Consider the following 20940-nt stretch of genomic DNA (forward strand, 5'->3'; position numbering starts at 1 on the left):
CACAAGTAGTAAATAAGAACTTGATGGGGTTCCACAGCTCAGAAGCTAAGACATGATTTTGGTCCACCTGTCTCCTACATCAAGGCCTAAGGAATGGAGAGTGGGAATCCACGTTTTCTTCCGACCTGCCTTCCAAGGAGGGGGAGATGGCTGGAAAAACGCCTGAGAAGGAAAAGGTGAGAGGGACCACAACTCTTAGAAGGCAACACTGCCTTGATGTGAGGACATCATCCCCCAAAGCAAGAAGAAAACAGACATGCTGAGGCAATCCTTGAGAGGCAGAGTTCCCGTGGCTGCCCGCTGTTGGAGAGCAGCAAGCACTAACTACGTACACTCACATCTGTTTTGATCAGTCTCAAGTATCAAAGTTCATGTCAGAGAGATTTAATTATAGCAATAATTCTGAAGTTCAAAGTTAACGTGTCAAAACTTCTAATGTTTTTTTAATGGTCTTTTTTCTTGTGGAAAAAAATGTAGTCATTCTGACTTTTAAACCACGCATGAGGACATACTGGCTTTATTAGAAACAGTATTTCACTCTGTTTTTAATCATGTTTTGAAATGCAAGTAGAAAACATTTTCTGCTTCCTATGCCTCTCTCATAGATGTGAACTTGAATCATGTTTCAGTGACAACAAAGAGGAGTTCGAGTTGTTGCTGTTAAGTGCAAAGCATTGCAAATTGTATGATATAAAATAAAATAGTGCATGTGTTGATTAAAACTGATGAAGAAGGCTTCGTTTTCTCAAAGTTTGATTTTAAGTGATTCTTCAAATGTCTAAAATAAAAACATCAAATGGTCTCACAAAATCCTTGTCCTAAATACATCTCTCAAGCACTAAAAAATAACAGGGTTCTTCATGTCTACTATAAATAACACTGAATAACGTATTGAAGAATTACTGTACAAATATGAAATCATAAAATTTACTCCTTTTGTATTTCTGTAAAATGACTATTTAAAGGTTAGAAAGAAAGGCCAATTTTGCATTTAAATGAAGATATTCTAAGAAGAAATGCCAATTTATGACCTTTTTTCCTTGTTGGGAATATGCTTTTTTTTTAAGGTATAAGAATCAAGCTTCAGAGAAAATACTAGAATAGAAGTAAATTGACTTCTAAAAATGTTTTGTTCAACCAACTTTTCAGAATACTGGTTCCATACTTTAATTGTGCTTCATTGTAACTTCCTTCAAGTAGTCTTTTATGCTTAGTACATGGTCATAGCTAATGACTCTTAGGAGGATAAGTCAGAGGTGTCTGTGTGCCTTCAGACCTCGTTGAAGTGAACATTTAAGGTAGAAAAAAATGAGATGTGTGCACCATGGGTATCACAGATTGAGTTTCTTCATCCTGTGTATGTCCTACACGCATCTAAAAATTTTAAGAAGATACGTCAATATATTAAAGAATTTTTATAATTACAAAATCTACACTAGGTAATAGTCTATGTCTACCTTTGTATTCCCAGACACACTACTTAAAATAGCTTTATTATTCTATCTCTCCAATTGTGTTAAAAATTAGAGTAATAGCCAATAATAATTCAAAATACGTCATAAATTATTCATCTCTCTGTATTGAGCAGTTATATATTCATGGAAACATGTATAAATGCTTATTTAAGAAGTAAGAAATGATTCATGAAAGCTGTCATTCTCTTCAGTACCATGTAATGAGCTAATTAGAACATTACCTTTTGTGATTTGTGTCTGTACATGCCCCTGTAATAGCCATTTTGCCTAAACTGTATTGGATCTTTGGTATGCTGATTTTCTTGCCATCACTTTAAAACTATTGTCTATTAGACACTTAGAGAACAGATATCAAAAATTTCAGAATATTCTGTTTAGAGAGGTTCAATAATTTCAGTAAGGTAAACATCTGAAGGAAGTGGATTTTCATGAGTGAATTAATAAGTCGAATGAGTTATTATACAACTAAAATTGTGTATAAGATATACCCTATAAGGTATAGTCAGTAAGGGCTAAGGCCGACCAATTGAAGTACTCTATCTATGGAAGGCTGCCAATGGCAGACATCACTGTCCTTAATAGTTGGGAAATTCATATGAAAGTTGGGACATTTAATCCTTGCTATGATAAGGAACAATTTCCTTGAATTCAGGTTCTAAAAGTCCACTGAAGGAGAAGCCAAGAATAGAAGGAGTTCCCCCAAGGATAGTCTAGGAAATGACTCAGGTTGATCTCCTTGATTACCAGCGTCTGAGGTCAATATGAGAGTAAATGAATTGTTCACTCACCAGATACTAGGATGTAAGCTTAGATTTTTCCCCCTAAAATCCTCTTTATTTAGGGTTCTTTAATGCTTCTACCTCCCTTATAGCCTACCAAGTAGAGACTGGAGAGGAAGATGGTTAATAGAACAAGGCAGTCGTAGACCTGTTTAGAAGTAGTTTTTGGAAGGCAGTTCCAATCTTTGATAGCACCAGTCTAATTCAACGGCAAACACGAAACATGAATCAGTTGAGGAGTCGTGACCCAGGAGAAACCCTAAGCTCTGCTGGCATGATTCAGCAGAAGTGGCCAAAATCAGGTGGAATATCATGAGAGGTTCTCTCTACAAAGTAAAGACCAGACGAGCATCACACAGCATCACAATGCAAGAGACACCTCTCATTACTTATGAGGTTCCATTTACATTCTTTCTAAGTGTCGTATGCCATCTCAAGCATCAGCTTCAGCAAAACATAACATGTCATACATACATACATGCGTAACATACATAACATACATGCTTCAGCAAGACATCCTCTCACAAGAGAACTTCCAGAAAAAATAATCACAAGAGACAACTGAGTTTCCAAAGAAACCAGAAACATCTCCATCACTAGGGTAGAGTAATTAGTACACTCAGAAGTGATCTCTCTTATCAAACAGGTTTTAATAAGTGGATGGCAGGTCTAATTCCCTTTTATATGTTCGTTACACATTTGTTCATAGATACCAGATACTGCGCAGGGCCCCATGACTTGTAGTATCTATTGTTCTGGTAGTATTAGTTGGCATTCAATGCTATTTCCTCAGATATTTTCTCCCACAATTTATTTTCTCAGGAAACATTGGGCAAATTTATTAGGGATGTGTAACAAAATGTTAATATATCAAATTATAATTTTTGTAATGTACTTTTCTTAACCCTTATTTCCGTTAGACAGATTTAAACCTCCAAATAGAGACATGTACTGCAGAATTTTCCTAAAATTAGATTAATAGAAACTAGATTAAAATAAAATATTCTAAACCGATAATTGGAAAAAATATCTGAAATGCCCTACTTAAAATATAACTGGTGAATACTGTGCTAAATAATTTCAATTTTCTTATGATGTGCATCAGCCTTTCACACATACATTAGGGTGTGATTTCCAAGAAGGTCTAATTTATGTAAATCCACCCCCAATGTCATTTGAGAAGAGTTTGTATTGAATGACTCTGAGTTAGTAGTGGTGTATAAAATCTCAAATTTTTTAAAATCCTAGCATCACTTTTTCCGTCACTAAGAGAAGCTAACCAGAGGAAACTCAGTAGTGCTACATGCATTTTACCAGTTGTTTAAAATAAAATGAAATAATAAAATAAAACAAAACAAAATTAAAGCAAAGGCAGGCAGATTCACATAAGGTCACAAGAAAAAAATCAATTTAATGGAAGTTCTGCATGTGGTCAGTCTGTGAATTCCTAAATTAGGGATTCTCTGAACTCAATGCCACATATCTGAAACACTGTAATTGAAATGTGTGCCATTATGTTTTGTCTGTGAGGTCTTTATACTTTTCAACCAAATTGTAGAAGACATCAATACCCATCTCCTCATAGTCATCTTGAAAACCATGAAAAGAGGCCCACAAAGGGATGTGGATCGTACTTTAGATATAAATTTTTGGTGATTAGGTCAGCTTGTAGAAGAATGAGCTTTGAGAACTTTGCTGCTTCCAGTCATGGTTGAACATTTTCTGAGTATTAACAAACATTAGATGATCAAGAAATAATTGTGGAAAGAATAAAAAGTGCATGTTTGTTAGATGATTCATACAATATTTGAAAAGGAGTAAGGAAATAGAAAGCTAAAGATTAACACCAAAGGCGGGAAGATTGACCTGGAAAATAAGCAATGAATAACTCATGAACATGTTTCTTCCCCTGATAACCTTATTTTCTGAATACTGAAGTGGAAGGAGCCTTTTGTATTTACAACTAGAAAAATGTCAATAGATTTAAAAAGTTAACTTTGTCTTTCCATGTACCTAGAATGAACTATGAAAAACAGTGACTCTAAAAACACAGCCTTACCCTTGGTGTATGTACATATGTCAAAAGAGGAAATTGCACACATTGAAACTATGCTAGATGTATTTAGCAATTTCTAGTGAGGATACTTTAGTGGGTTTACTTGAAAATAAATGCAATACAACATTTTATTTTTCCTATTATTGAAGCATTTCAAGTACAGATAGATGAGTAACAAAACTTTGATAAAATATTTCCTCCTAGTAGTTGCACTTTTTTTTTTATCAATTTCTGTGTTTGAAATTAGCTATACCTGGAAATATTTTTGGCTTTGCCCTCCTGATGTTACAAGTCTGAAATGACAATTTAGGCCATACGAATGATCATATTCTATGGCATTGGGCACCTATCTAAAGAAGAACCAATCTCCCTTTCCTAAGTATCCAGTAAAACCACAATTTAGTATGACAAATTATCATGCTTTACATAGGAAAGAAGATATCCATGCTCTTAAGTGTATCATATGCCGCCAGGAAATTTAATTTGATTGGCACTTTGCATATACTCAAATATTGTTTTTGTCAGACAGACCCAGGCTCTCTGGGTAGGAGAAGAAGGTTATCCTTTTCTGTTTGAGATGTTCTGTAGTAATGACACAGCTTAAAGTAGCCTGCCAAGAGGAATATGTAGAATACAGTACAGCTAAATAAAGTTAAACAAAAAATAGAAATTTTCAAACAAGAATAACTCTCCCACTGAAATAAGGAAAAGAAAAGAAAAATCAGGCTAGAAAAGTGCCAAGTCCGTAGTGTTTGTCAGTGTTAGCACGCATAGTGGTGATTAGCAAAGCAAGAGTTTAAAAGCCTGTTCTCCTCCTGGTTGATTTTGTTATGAAACAAATAGCTCATCTGAATTATGTTTTAAGATTAATCAATCAAAATCTCTCTCTTTCTTTCTCTCTCTCCCTCTCCCATTCTCTCTCCTAGTGTGCGTGTGTGTATGTGTGTGTGTGTTTGTATCTGAGTGTGAATAAAATCTTTACCTATCTTTTTTGTCAGAACCATTAAATTTAATACCCTGAGAATGTTGTAAATCAGTGTCTATAAAATTAAAATATGCTTGAAAGTCATAATTAATCATGTAAAATTTCTTTTACAAGACCAGACAATGGTTCTACATTTTATGTTATATTAAAGATTGAGAAAATGTCATTTATGAAATCTAATAAGGCAGAACATTGTTATGTTCATATTGAACGTTTGACTAATCAGAGTGGATTAAAGGTACCTTGTGGAATATGTTATATTAGTTGACTAATTCTTGTCCTAATTATTAGTGTTCTTTGGCAATTGTAATACCTTCAGTAAACATCTATACAAAATAACTTCACAAACACTTCTTAATCATCACAGACAGAGTATTGTTTGCTGTGTTAACACATATTTAATAGCATGAATTTATGTTCGTCTGTTTTAAGGAGCAGATTAGTGAATGGCAGAGCTGTCACCCTTGATAAAGCTGTTCCATATCATTGGTGTTTAAACATGATACGCTAAAGTGTGTGTGCTGTCCCTTATGGGCAGTAAGTGGTTTGCAAGATAAAAGGAAGAAAGCAGAAGTGAGGTTTCCATTACAAACTTGGACGGTGTGGATTAAATTCCCACCCTGCTCTTCCCCTCCCTCTCATTCCCCAGAACCTCACTGTCGCCTATGACATACAACCAAACAGGAGACATTAGAATCACATTTTTCACAGGGATTTGAAATGTCTTTGTGGTCATGGTCTGGCAGTAATTGAAGCCATATGCCTTGGCTTATGAAAACCTATATTGAAACAGAAGAACCCATCTCTTGGCCCAGTGACCTCAGGAGAGCTGAATTATCTTGGTGGATTTCTCCTTGGCAGCAGTGATGTGGGTTATTTGGGCAGCCACTTTCTCCATGCAACTCTAAATAATGATGGGGAGAACCAGGGATTATTCACAGAGAAGATGGTATCAGCGATAAGCAAATGGTGTAGGAAGCTATATAATTCTCTTGTCTAGCACCTGTTAGACAATCTGTTGTAGATTGATTTGTGATTGTGCAGTCAGTTTGGTGTCCTAATACTTTAAAATCGAAGGCTGATGGAAGGAAAAATCACAAGAAAGAGTTTGAGTTAAGTTGAACACTGTAGACATTGGACAACCAGCTTTTGTCTTAAGTTCCATGGCCTTTGGAATGCCAGCATCTAAGACAAAGCAACATGATCTTTGTAATGGCTGCTGGCCCGTCTCCAAGTGACACATACATGAGAGTTATGTAGACTGGGTCACTTGAGGTTTCTCATTTCCCATAAAATAATCTTCATCATGGACTGGGTGGAGGTCAGAATTGGTCGCTAAGTAAATGTTTTTTCCCTCCAGTCTCCTGTAGTCATGCGTTAATGTAGACAGAAGCTGACTGACTTAATGGCACCGGCTGATTAAAATGCTGCTGATGGGTGCTCATGATGTGACCAGAATTTTGATATAATTCATATTCTGAGGAGAAGAACTATTGTTAATGTTGTATTTTTTCTCTACTGTTGAAATTTGTTTATAGGCATAGCCAAATTTTTCAAAAATGTTTATCAACATTTCTCAAAATGTCTCAATATCCTCATGAATCTCCAAAACTATCACATACCATTTCTTCTCTTTTTCTCACTCTGAAAGTAGAAATAAAGATGCTTTCTCTCATCCCCCCTTCCTGGTTCTCATCCCTTTCCTGTCTCCATGGAGTTATGATTTCAGAAATGTAGGATACAAAAATGTCTCTTGGTGTGGATATGGTAGACACACGCCTTTAATCCCATCAGTTGCAAGGCAGATGCAGGCAAATCTCTGAGTTTGAGGCCAGCCTGTTCTATTACATAGTGAGTTCCAGGACAGCCAGAGCCAAGAGAGAGACCTTGTCTTCAAACAAGCAACAACAGCCCTGCCACAAACAAACAAACAAACAAATAAACAAACAAAACAAAACGTCTCTTATTCTCTTCATCTCAATCTGTGCTCTGGGAAGAGTAAAGTTACCAATACTTAAATTTGTTCCTTGCTATTCTAATATGGCTTTTTCTATGCATGAACCTGTTCATTTGCATCCAGGGAGTCTTGAGAAAACTAATTTGCTTTTGTATGTGCTAGGTCTGCATTTATTGAAAGAAATATTAATGCTCTGTTATTGTAGAGGCTGCAGTTGGCAGTTTCTTTCAAAGGAAGGTCATTTAGGGAGCTAGGGAGCCTCCCTTTTCCCCCTTAACTCCGTTCTCTTCTCATATCTGAGAGTATGTCACAGGATTCCCTGTAATATTTTATCATGATCTTGTGACATTTCCTGGTGAAGAATGACCAGGTGAGGGTAAGGGAAGTGAGCTGGGGTGGTTTGTCTCCATCACAAGTTCCCTAGAGATGCTTCCCTTCCTTTCCTGCATGAAATTAGCATTCCTTTATTTCAGTGAAAATACTCATAAACCTTAAATCAAAATAATCACTTTAAGTTTTCAAAATATTTGAAAGGTATTTCTAATTATGAATTTTATCTTTTACTTTTACCTATTTTTCTCTGATCAGCAATAGATATTTCTACCAAAGTCTTTGGGCATTGAGAGCTAGGGACTTAGCTCCATAAATAAAGTGCTTGCCATTTAATCCTGACAGCCTGTATTTGAATGCCCAGCTTTTACCCAAAGCCAGGTACCATGGAGCATGCACGAAATCCTAGAGCATTTGAGAAAGGGGCCTGACATCAACTTCTGAACTCCATATATGTGCATACAGCTTCATGTACACATACATACACATGGATATGTACACATATCTCTCTAGATATTGGACTAATTATGAATATGGATAATGTAGGTATGAATAAATGACTTCTATAGGATAAATTCATCCTATATATCAAATAATGAAGAAGAGAAATTAATAGACATTCCTCGGAGACATCCTTTGATAACCAAATCCAAATCTTTGATTGAGAAATTCCCTCATTGGTTTAGATTGAGTGAATGAACTAATTACTTTGTAATTTGTTCTGATGGGAAGTTCCACTGATGTGAAGAGCAAAGAGAAAAGCTACTGATCTCACTGCCAAGAAAAAGACAAAGAAATATAATAGGCATCTAAATCCTTCCTCTTTTTTCAACACTTTTGCTTGAGGTGTTTGAAAACCATCTTTTAACAGGTGTACTAGAAATGGCGTCTCAATCCATCAAACTACTCAAACAGTGGACTCCACTAAAATGGAAATTGCCCCCAAGATTCTTAGGCTTGGGAGAAGGAAAGGCTGCAGCCAGAGAGGTGACTTGCCTCTCAGAAAGAGCTTTCAAGTAGTATTAACCACCTGTCAGAGCACCTTACAGGGTGAGATGGAAGTCCAGACAAGGATGGGTCAGTGGTGGGCATGAGCACACCTTGTTGGGGACTGCTTGGGTCTGTATATTCTTGTCCCTCTATTTAAATTTCATTCTCACTTCAGGACCTGAAGACTGACTTTGGGAGAGTGCTGCAACTCTTTATCCCTCCTCCCAGTATGGTCTTACTGAATAAAATTTCTGTGTCACACTTTTTCTTTCCTTCTTTTCATTCATCTACTGCAGACGGGTTGGCTGGCTCTGTGCAGGGTACAGGTTGTAACCTCCCGATTAAGCAACAACCTGAGATTACATTTAGTTGGTGTGTTTCAGAAAGAAAAAAGGCCAACAAGGTAGCTTTTGTCACATGTAGTATATGTAAATGACAGTCTAATGTAGTTTTCTTAGGTGGGCAGATAGAAGTGTCCTGATGTCCCACCAGATTTCAGCTTTAATATCCTTCATGTAGGCCGTTATTGTTGTCCAGTTTTCTAAATGAGAGCTGAAATGACATGATTATAAGTACACTTGAGTTTTGGCTTATAACCTGGCGTTTATAAGAGGGTAAAGCACCATGAAAGAAATTGCACCTCCCCACTAATGTAGTGACACTCTTACTGTTACTTTCATTAAGACTGATGTCCTTGAAGTATCTGTGTGTTGTGGGGGGTGTCAGACATAGAAAGCAGAGTTAGAAAATAGTGACCCTCTTAGCTCTCACACAGCCTACCAACATTATTAACATATTTTGTTGGTTTTTGTTGGAAGTGTGTTTCCTTTAATCCCTCAGGAACAGTAATCTTTAACCTTTGGTATTCCACAGAAATTCTCACACTCAGATACTTTCCTAAAATGGTATCCTGGAGTTTTGTTTTTTAAAAAAATGTTTATTATGAGATTGTTTTCTCCTCTGTTTATAGCACAGCTGGGGAAGTATGAGATGTATGTTGTTATGCTTTTTGATGCATTAATACTAAGGCAGACAATAATAGCTCTAAAGAAGACGCTGATGAATAGTCTATTAGAATCAAAGCACATATTTGTCTGCAATTAAAGTATAACATGACACCCTAGAATCATTGAGACATTTTCAAGCTGTTTGGCTCTCCACATTAATCTCCAGAATTAGTCTGAGATGAAGGGCATCATTATGACTTGGAAAGCCACTGAAATCTCTTCAGTTCACCCATGAGACTGTTAAGGACAGCTAGGTATGCTACTATTTTCCCTAGCTTAAGTGTCCCAGATCATCATACACCTATAACAAAAACCAAAACAAACAAAATGGAGAACATGAGGACAGTCTAGTGAATCTGTTCAACCTAAGGGGTACAGGACACAGAAGTCTTTAAAGATAAAAGAAAAATTATTTTAACGCATGAACTGGAGAAACAGTCCTATAGAACTGTGATTGGACAAATGTCTAGTTTTCCTGTGATCCCTTCTGGCATGTGTCTTCCGATCTACTGACACACAAGGTAGGAGAGATAATTTATTTATGGCCAGTTACCTGGCAGACAAAAGGGACAAGAGGGCAGCAGGTCAGGGAGACCTGAGGCTATTCCAGGACTCTTTACTCGACATGCCTCAGTACCATTCTTTGAGGAATTTCCTAAGCCAAACTAGAGTCAGGGGTCATCTTCAGAAGTCATGTCAGCTGATAAGTTGACTTGCACTACCCTTCTTCATAAAAATTTATACATAAGACATAATTTTTGAAGACTAGAGTTTATGACCTTCCTTTTTATATCTGCTATTAATATAAATCATGGTCTTCATTATTTTAAATCATAGTGTCGATCTGGTTTTGTCTCCTTCTCTGTTATACCAGTTATGCTCCCTTCTATGAATCCCAACTTGGATGTCATAACTTAATTTTTCTAAATAGCCACTTGACAATTTCATTTGATGTTCATAGATTTTTTAATACCTGACCAATATAAAGTCTAAGTACTTATCATTATGACTCAGACTGGAAAACCAAACGATTATATAACTTAAGAGACTTTAAGGAACATTAAAAATGTCTTTCTGTATTTGTTTTTCTCATCTTTCTGAATTTGTATTAGTTTATAATATTCATAGAGGAATATGGTTGATTAAAATAACACTAGCAACAGTCTCAGAACATCTTTTAGTAAGAGAGTGTACACACATCAGAATAGCAGATTACTGATGTGCATGAATTCTTCCTTCCTTCTTACTTTTTCATTGGATATTTAATGCAGGTGGTCAGATCTGTCCTATTAGAAAATCCAGACCTAAACATGGATACATTAAGTATGCTGTGGACATTGATATTTTCTGACCATTCCTTTACCATGATGGCAACTTATGAGTTTGCTCATGTTTTAGAGATAATAAGCCCATTTCTTACATCTTTCTGGGCCTATTACTTTGTTTTTACATCCTCAAACCTCTATGTCTTTTCTCCACGTTTATTGTCTTCCCTAAAAGTTTTAACTTTGGACAGTGTTTGGGTGTTTAAACCTGCCAATGAATTTGTATTCCCTAAGCATCCTTATCACTTGGTACATTTAATTTAATGCTCCTGTTACTGTCATTTATTTCCACCACCACAGGCTTGAAACCAATTTACTTTGCGCCTTTTCTACTTCCTCCATCACATCTCCATCTGACGGCTAATTCTGAGAGTCCCATGACCTTCTAGTTAATGCTTTAATCACACAGATTGAGTTATTCTTATGATCAGAGCTAAAAGTGCCGTTGCTTGTCATGCCTGAGCCACTAAGCCTCCTATGCTATCTTTATAGTACATTAACTTACTTTTCTCCAAAGTATCAGTAGTGTTGGAGGCAAAAATGCCTATTGAGGAAAGGTTACATAAGACGATGCCTTTCCAGACACTAAATGTCCCTGACGCCTTCTGTATAGAGGATGCTTTCTATCTTTGTCTTAAACTGAGATAGATTCTCTGAGAGAGAAAGGAAATCCAACAGTCTGGCATGTTTGCCTTTATGGTTCTTATAAAGTAAATCCCAGACACCTACCAGCCAACAGTGACATTAGAATCCCTTCTGGTATTTCATCAGGAGCAGTAGGGCCTTCCACAGATATGCTAAGTCATCTCTGTTGTCACCCATACCATGTTACCTTTTGTATTCTCCATTCTCCCCATTCTAATGACCTAATCACACTGAGTATTCTCCATTCCCTAGAATTCCATCTCTTCTCTTTGTCCATGTCCAAACAGGATTCCTAACAAAAATCAACCACTTAAAATACCAACAGTCCTGAATACTCCATTTATACCTACATAAGCAACCCTTGCTCAGCACCACCACAAAAAAAGGAACATTTTCTCTTGTGGTGATTTGAAGCTGTCTTACTTGATTATGTTTTATTATATAAGAATATTTTATAGTGTCCAAAGTAATAATTTATATGTCAATGATAATGTTCATTCTTGATATTTCCTTCCTTCCTTTCTTCTTTCCATCCCACTTCTCTCCCTTCCTCCCTTCCTCCCTTCTTCTTTCTTTCTTTCTTTCTTCCTTTCTTTCTTCCTTTCTTTCTTTCTTTTTCTTTCTCTCTCTTTCTTTCCTTCTTTCCTTTTTTCTTTTTTCCTTTCATTTTTGTGACACAAGGTATTGTTCTTCGCTCAAACCAACCTTAAACACTCAGCATCTTCCTCTTGCCCTATGGACATGAGGCTCCAAGCCTGGTTTCTCTATCAAATTTAACTTGGTGTATCTGTAACAGCCTAGTTGTCACGATTATAACATTTCAGAGTCACAAGTGTATTTCTAGAAGGGATTATACCAGGGAATGAGATGTTTCACTATGATAGGTTCTTCTGATGTAATTTGTAACCCAGACTTCCATCAGTGAAGGCACAGAGTCATTCTGTCTCCCTTTGAGGTATATGCTTAGTGTCCACTTTCTTACAAGCAGCTATTTAATAAAAAGAAAACCTGAGGCTTGATTATATGCTTAGCCAAGAGATTTCTTTTGCAGTTCGAAGGAGTATCTCTAGCAAACACAATTACTCTTCCAGCAATGTACTTCAAAGGAGAGAAGAGTACATCTCTGGTATGGAACTCCTGGATACGTTTGATCATTAGTCTGGGCAAGTACTTGGACTTGAGGCTATTTACTCAGCAGGCATAGAAACTACAACATTGCTTCAACCAAGAGGTAATGCCTTCCCCAAGCAGAGTTTAATGCAATCTGTTAGAGAAGTTATAGAGCCTGCTATGGAAATGAGTCACAATCAGCAAGATTTGGCAGACTTGTGGACTATTAGAAATGATCCTTTCATGTAACCCACTATATAAACAAACTCAAGGTGGGGGGAGGGCACATGATCATCTCATTAGATGCTGAGAAAGCATTTGGCAAATTTCAAAACCCCTTCATGTTAAAAGTCTTGGAAATATCAGGAATTCAAGGCCCATACCTAAGTACAGTAAAAGCCATATACAGCAAACCAGTAGCCAACATCAAACTAAATGGAGAGAAATTTGAAGCGATCCCACGAAAACCAGGAACTAGACAAGGCTGCCCACTCTCTCCCTATCTATTCAATATAGAATTTGAAGTCCTAGCCAGAGCAATTAGACAACAAAAAGTCCCCAGAGGGATAGAAATTGGAAAGGAAGAAGTGAAATATCACTATTTGCAGATGATATAATAGTATTCTTACGTGACCCCAAAAGTTCCACCAGAGAACACCTAAACCTGATAAAGAACTTTAGCAAAGCAGCTGGGTATAAAATTAACCCAAACAAATCAGAAGCCTTCCTCTACTCAAAGGATAAGTAGGCTGAGAAGGAAATTAGGGAAATGACACCATTCACAATAGTCACAAACAATATAAAATACCTTGGTGTGGCTCTAACCAAAAAGATTTTTATGACAAGAACTTCAAGTCTCTGAAGAAAGAAACTGAAGTAGATTTCAGAGATAGAAAGATCTCCCTTGCTCATGAATTGGCAGGATTAACATAGTAAAAATGGCCATCTTACCAAAGGCAATCTACAGATTCAATACAATCCCCATCAAAATTCCAACGCAATTCTTCATAGAGATGGGAAGAGCAATTTGCAGATTCATTTGAAATAACAGAAAACCCAGAATAGAGAAAACTATTCTCAACAATAAAAGAACTGGGGGGAAATCACGATCCCCAGCCTCAAGCAATATTACAGAGCAAATGTGATTAAAAACAAAAAAGAAAAAAAACAAAACAAAAACAAAAAACAAACAAACAAAAAACTGTGTGGTCTTGGTACAGAGACAGGCAGGTAGATTGATGGAATAGAATTGAAGACCCAGAAATGAACCCACACACCTATGGTCACTTGATCTTTGACCAAGGAGCTAAAACCATCCAGTGGAAAAAAAGATAGTATTTTTAACAAATGGTGCTGGTTCAACTGGAGGTCAGCATGTAGAAGAATTGATCCATTCTTATCACCTTGTACAAAGCTCAAGTCCAAGTGGATCAAGGACCTCCATATAAAACCCAATACATTGAAACTAGTAGAAGAGAAAGTGGGGAAGAGTCTCAAACACATAGGCACAAGGAAAAATTTCCTGAACAGAACCCCAATAGCTTATAAGGGGGTTCTATGCTCTAAGATCAAGAATCAACAAATGGGACCTCATAAAACTGCAAAGCTTCTGTAAGGCTAAAGACACTGTCATTAGGACAAAACGCCAACCAACAGATTGGGAAAAGATCTTTACCTCTACATCCAATAGAGGACTAATATGCAAAATATGCAAAGATCTCAAGAAGTTAGACTCCAGAGACTCAAATAGCACTATTTAAAAATGGGTGACAGAGCTAAACAAAGAACTGTCAACTGAAGAATATCAAATGGCTGAAAAGCACCTAAAGAAATGTTCAACATCCTTAGTCATCAGGGAAATGCAAATCAAAACAACCCTGAGATTCCACCTCATACCAGTCAGAATGGCTAAGATCAAAAACTCAGGTGACAATAGATTCACACAAGGATGTGGAGAAAGGAATATTCCTCAATTGTTGGTGGGCTTGCAAGCTGTTACAACCACACTGGAAATATGTCTGGAGGTTCCCCAGAAAACTGAACATAGTAGTACCTGAAGACCCAGCTATACCTCTCTTGGGCATATACCCAAAAGATGCTCCAATATATAACAAGGACACATGCTCTACTATGTTCATAGAAGCCTTATTTATAATAGCCAAAAGCTGAAAAGAGCCCACATATCCTTCAACAGAGGAATGGATATAGAAAATGTGGTACATTTACACAATGGAGTACTATTCAGCTATTAAAAACAATGACTTCATGAAATTCTTAGGCAAATGGACGGAACTAGAAAATATCATCCTGAGTGAGTTAACCCCATCACAAAAGAACACACATGGTATGCACTCACTGATAAGAGAATATTAGCCCAAAAGCGTGGATTACTCAAGATAAAATCCACAGACCACATGAAGCTCAAGAAGTTGGAAAACCAAAGAATGAATGCTTCTGTCCTTCTTAGAAGAGAGAACAAAATATTCACAGGAGAGAATACAGAGACAAAGTTGGAGCAGAGATTGAGGGAAAAGTCATCCAGAGACGCACCCCTCCCACCAAGGATCCATTCCATATATTCTCACCAAACCCAGACAATTTTGTGGATGCCAAGAAGTGCATGCTAACAGCAGCCTAATAAAGCTGTTTCCTGAGAGACTCTGCCACAGCCTGAGAAATACAGAATCAGATGCTCTCAACCAACCATTGGACTGAAAATGGGGCCCCTGATGGAGGAGTTAGAAAAAGGACTGAAGGAGCTGAAGGGGTCTTCAACCCCATAGGAAGAACAATAATTTCAACCAACCAGAACCTCCAGAGGTCCCAGAGACTAAACCACCAACCAAAGAGTGCATATATAGGGACCCATGGCTCCAGCCATGTAGCAGAGGATGGCCTTATCAAGCATCAGTGAGAGGAAAGGCCCTTGGCTCTGTGAAGGCTCACTGCCCCACTATAGGGGAATGCTAGGACAGGGAGATGGGAGGGATTTGATGGATGGGTGGGGGAACACTCTCATAGAGGCATGGAGAGGGGGGAAAGGATTCTGGAATTCCAGAGGGGAAATTGGAGAAAGGAGATAACATTTGAAATGTAAGTAAGGAAAATATTTAAATAAAAAAAGTACAGAAAAAGAGAAATAAAGAAAGGAAGGAAGGAAGGAAAATGAAAGAAAGGAAGGAAGGAAGGAAGGAAGGAAGGAAGGAAGGAAGGAAGAAAAGAAATTCTCCTTTCCCCCATATGTCATTTTTCAGGAATAATAGTATCAGAGACACTTGGCATAGAGTAATTGACTGAGAACCTGCAATTTTGTAGCAGTACTTGGCATGGAAACAGTTTTTGTTTCATTGAACAGAAGCCAACAAGCAAGGGAAACCTGATATAAAGAAATGTCTAAGAGCTGATGTTTCTTTTACCTTGGGTATGCCATAAAATGGTTTTGGTGTAGTTAAAAAATATACTATAATATTAATAGACTTACAAGTATAAATATTTGGTGAAGAAATTACCAACTTAAGATAATAGAGGTGTTGGTCTGTGGCTATAAGGCCATGGTAGAGCATTGGTCTAACATGTGCAAGACCCCAGGTTCAGTCACCAGAACAACACACACACGAATTTATAGGTCCCAGCATTTTAGAAAATCTTTAATATATCTTTCATAATTTAAACTAGAATTTATACTTTCCCAGAGTGGATATGGGACATTTGCCAAGACCTTCCAATTTTTAATTTCCCAGTACTTTGATATTTAATTGGATTTCATCTTAGTTTTAAAAGGTGTATTGTGATTTAACATATTCTTCAGGTAAAATAATGAACAGTAACAATTAAAATATCCTAAGCTTGAAATTTTCTTTTAGGTTTTATGAAAACAATGCACTATTTTTTAATAGAAAATAGGTGTGCCACCCTAGATTGCATAAACACTTAAATGGACAGTGTCTATTTATAACCATTGCTGAAAGAAATAACTACTTTCATGACTTGCAAAAGAAAAATTTGAAAAGCAATAGTAAATCTTTCAACCGTTATTGGTTACTTTGAAAACAGAATAAAATTATTTCTGTAACATTAATTTTGAAAAGTTAATTCCTGTATTCTAATGGGAATGTAATGAGTTTTTCTCACAGTGAACTCTAATGAGTTTATGAATGTGCTGCCATATTTAAGGTAGAAGCTATGCAAATTGGACGGGTGTTTATTTATGCATGCCTTTCATTGGGGAATATATTTAGAGGCCATAAGCTTGCTGGAGAATTTGTTACAGGGAAGAAAATGTATGAAGAAGTTCCCTTGTCCCAGGAGTGGAATTAAGGTAAAATTAACAAGGAATCGAAGTTATCTTTGATCGTGATTTTCATTCCATTTTTATTCACATTGAGAAAGTGTTGCCTGTTTTTTTCTTTCTTTTTTTTTTTGATGTTCAGCAAAGCAGTACAATGCAATGCACAGAAGCATAATGTTGAATTTTTATAATAATGTTTGTGATGCAGATGAGGCACACTTCAAACGTAGGTTGATTAGCATTTCTTAGTAAGATGACAGTCCCCTTTCTAAAAAAAAAATTGTTCATTAGTTTTATCGGTGGATTACATATCCAGATTTCAAATCTGAAGTGCATAGTTTTTTTTGCTTATAATTATAATGTGAATTTAAATAGTTTGAGATTATGCATTTAAAACAATTCTTCTGTCACTGAATTATGCTCTGAATTAATGAGCTCTTTGCACCTTAGAGCCCTTTGCTTTGAAATTCTGTCTGCTTTAAAGTGAACTCCAACCATTTCAGGCCAGCAGCTTGCAGAGGGTTGCAGGATTAATGAGCTGCAGAGGCTCTGTGGTTCTTACAGAAGCATATATCATTGGATTCTATTCCCTGGGAGCATCCTTCTTGTGCAGCCTTACATGGTAGCTGAGTGTGGAAAGGGGGTGTTTGAGCAAATGATTTGATAATTGCTAGTGAGAGAGTTCTTCCATCCCACAAGATGCACAAGACTGGTGCCTTTACCTTCTCTAGCCGAAGTGAAATTAAAATTGATGGACATTTTAATAAAGCTACTAATGTACTTGAAACATTGCTCCATTATGGCTTGATAAGCAGCCTTTTGTTTTTATTCCATTTAATGAACTTTCCAAGAGTTGAGGAAGATTCTAGAGGCACATTCTCAAATAAACTTAGCTGCACACACTTTTATATTAGTGCATGTTTATTACAGAACATCGTGGTTTATGTCATTTTCATATATACACATAAAATACGTTGGTCATATTCATCTCTCCTATTACCTTCTTGCCCTCCCACTCTTTTTCTTTGTCTGTGGTAATAGTTACATTTATACTTTCATTTCCTGTGCATACTATCAACTGTGGCACCCTATTTATAAAATCTTATCTACCCACTGCATTGTCTTATCAAACTGACTAGCATCTCTCTCTTTCTAGATCTTTCCACAGCATCTTCTGAGCCTGTAGATTGGAAAGAGTAATATAAAAGAAGAAAGATTTCCTCTTGATGTTTAGAATAATATAACTTCTGCTGGAAAGTGTTTATTGAGTAGATAGGTCTCAAAGGCAAAATCAAGTCCTTATCATTGGGGTGACTTTATGTACTTGAGCTTGTTACATTCCACTAGTAATGACTGCCTTGGTCAAGAATGGCAAATTCAGTGGTAATCATGCAGATACCCTTTATTTTATGACATTTAAAATTAATCACATTGTCGTGTCCTTGTTCAAACTCTGTCTTGATAGTTATTATCTCTTACATTTAAAAGAAGGAATAGGAAGTATCAGACAAAAATAAAACAAAGCAAAAACCAACCCTTTTTTAAGAAGCCCCTGACCATTCTCCATTCCTCTAGTAGTAGTATTTCATCATAGCAAATGGGGCTATAAGACATCCAATGATGATGAGTCCTCTGTACAGAAGATTCACTTCTCTCCAAAAGGTCAAAGATCAGTCAGTGTTTGTTATTTCTAGATTGCATTTCAAAGGTTTTCACAATGATGGAATGAAATACCATTAACATGTGGTTTTTTAAAAAAATGAGCCACAGACAGCCATGGTTTACCACAGTGCTTTCCAGTTCACCCAGGACATGGACGTTCAACTATAATTCATTATGCCAAAAGACAAGGAGCATGAAGTTAAGACAGGAAGATGAGCATCTATCTTTTGCCTTCAGTATTTGATGTGAAGTTCTGTGATAGTGTAAAAAACAGACTAATAAAGTATGGAGAATACTAAGGAATGTTCATAAAGTATTGCTTATAGACTATTAATGGAAAATGCAAATGAGCTGATGGGCAGAGGAAACCTCACTCATTCAGTTGCAGGGAACATCAACTGTACAAGTTTCACTGGAAGAAATCCACACAGGTTTCCTTCAGGGGAAGGTACTCCGCACTCAGCTGACCCCAAATCCTGGAGGTTTGATTGTCATTGGCTATCAAGAATGTTTTTATTAGAGTGTTTTCTTTGGCACCCAGATACTATTGTAGGAGTTGACCAGGTCTCTCCATGATGAAAAAGAGATAAAACAGTTCAGGAAATTCCAAACAGATGTGTGAATTTTAGATTATTCTGCTCTTATATAGAAACAAAACTTAAAACTTAAGTCATTGATAAGCTTATGTTACCTTGAAGAGTGTGTCATGTTTAGTCTTAAGCATGGATGAAGTTATCTCATTAGGAAGAATAGAGGACAGTGGATTAATAAATTATGTACTATGAAGAAGGTGTCAGTATGTTTGGGCCACCCAGATGAAAAACATGTTTAAGAAGTTAAAAAGCAACTATGCTCCATCAAAATGCTTCTGTTTTGCAGGAGGGTGAGCAGAGGAAAGGATTTACCAGAGATTGTGTGTGTGTGTGTGTGTGTGTGTGTGTGTGTGTGTCTGTTTCCCACAACAATTGAGTGATTTACTTCGTCAATGAATGCTGACACTTTTTATCTTGGATCATCTTAAACATTCTTATTTTATTCTCTGAGAAGAATAAAATAAAACCCTACTGAAATATGGACACCAAGTAACAGATTAGTCTTTGGCTTGAATTTGTAGACTCCAAGGAAATAGGATTACTGTACTTGCTGACGAACTTTAGTCCCCATCACAAAACAATTAGGATGGACCATAAGGACAGTTTCATGAACAACTTGGAGATTGGCCAAATTCAGTTTAATTTCCCCTTCTGCCAGTTACAGTTACAGGCTCACAAGGGATTAAGAGATACTCATGCATGGTTTCCAAAGAGGGACAAACTATATCTTTGGATCAGCAACATAGGGTTAGTTTGATTTAACACATATTTATACATAATATTCAAATGTAAAATGCAATATCAAGGGAGTTATAGGGGTACAAAGATGACTATGATAAAACTTATTTTCCTCCAGTAGGTCGGCTTGGTGATCTTTTAACACAGAGATTTAGAGAGCTGAATGGTAAAAACCAGCCAAGTTTTCCCAGGTAGACATTAGATTATATGTCGTACCCTACATATGGGGTCTTACTAGCTTTTCATGATAACCCTGAATCGAAATGTTCTAGCTAGTTCTCATATCACAACATATGACAATATCATAAGGCAGCATAATTGAGAAATGAAGCAAGGGCTTGATCTCAAGCCACTCATTGGAAATCAGTCCCTACTCCTCCCTTGGAAATTAGCAAAGACCCAACAACAAAACATTTCACAGAGAAGGTGGCATGAAACTGGCCTTGCAAACAGTTCTTTTCAAAAGAAGAGCAGGCAGAGAGTTGTGAATGGGAGGGGGAACGAACAGGAGAAGAATGAGAAAGAAGAGGAGGAGGAAGAGAAAGAGGAGGAAGAAGAACCGTCTAGAAAGCCATGGAAAGAGCAGTCTGGACATTGTGAGGTTTGCTGGGAGAATATAGTGTACCAGAAACCAAGGTCCAGACTTTTATGCACTGAGGAACTGAAATTCAGGAGGAAAGGTGCATGGAGCATAAAATGTCCCTGAGAACTTCCTGGTCTTAAGGGTCATCAGGAGCTGGGGAAAACCCTAGCGTAGTCATATGTTAGAAAGCTTAGAATAAAACCAGCATCCAACAAGGAATGAAAGGAAAGACATAACAATTTGCAATTTATCTTGAGGCCTGCTGGAAAGTGTGGGTGTAACTTGCAGAGTCCATTTAGTGTTGCTCATATGTACACATTTTTAAGGCTGATCATTTGCTATTGCTGTGTCCTCTTTAAGAAAAAGATAAACTCACACATATTATCAGGTAGGAAAGATTATTTAACTGTAATCTGT

General features: G+C 36.9%; 1 protein-coding gene and 1 long non-coding RNA gene across 8 annotated transcripts in view; both read left to right on the forward strand.

The window, feature by feature from the left end:
- Positions 1 to 20940, forward strand: part of Macrod2 (mono-ADP ribosylhydrolase 2) — a 2017257-nt gene that overhangs the window by 771876 nt on the left and 1224441 nt on the right. The gene's annotated exons all lie outside the window — the stretch shown is intronic.
- The window catches only part of LOC134486164 (uncharacterized), a 223289-nt gene that overhangs the window by 74979 nt on the left and 127370 nt on the right, over positions 1 to 20940 (forward strand). The window contains exon 2 of the long non-coding RNA XR_010064918.1: positions 1 to 20940. This exon is cut by the window's left edge and continues 63070 nt beyond it; it is cut by the window's right edge and continues 127370 nt beyond it. This is a non-coding gene — a long non-coding RNA (uncharacterized LOC134486164).

Source organism: Rattus norvegicus, chromosome 3 (genome assembly GCF_036323735.1).
Source record: "Rattus norvegicus strain BN/NHsdMcwi chromosome 3, GRCr8, whole genome shotgun sequence".
NCBI classification, from domain to species: domain Eukaryota; kingdom Metazoa; phylum Chordata; class Mammalia; order Rodentia; family Muridae; genus Rattus; species Rattus norvegicus.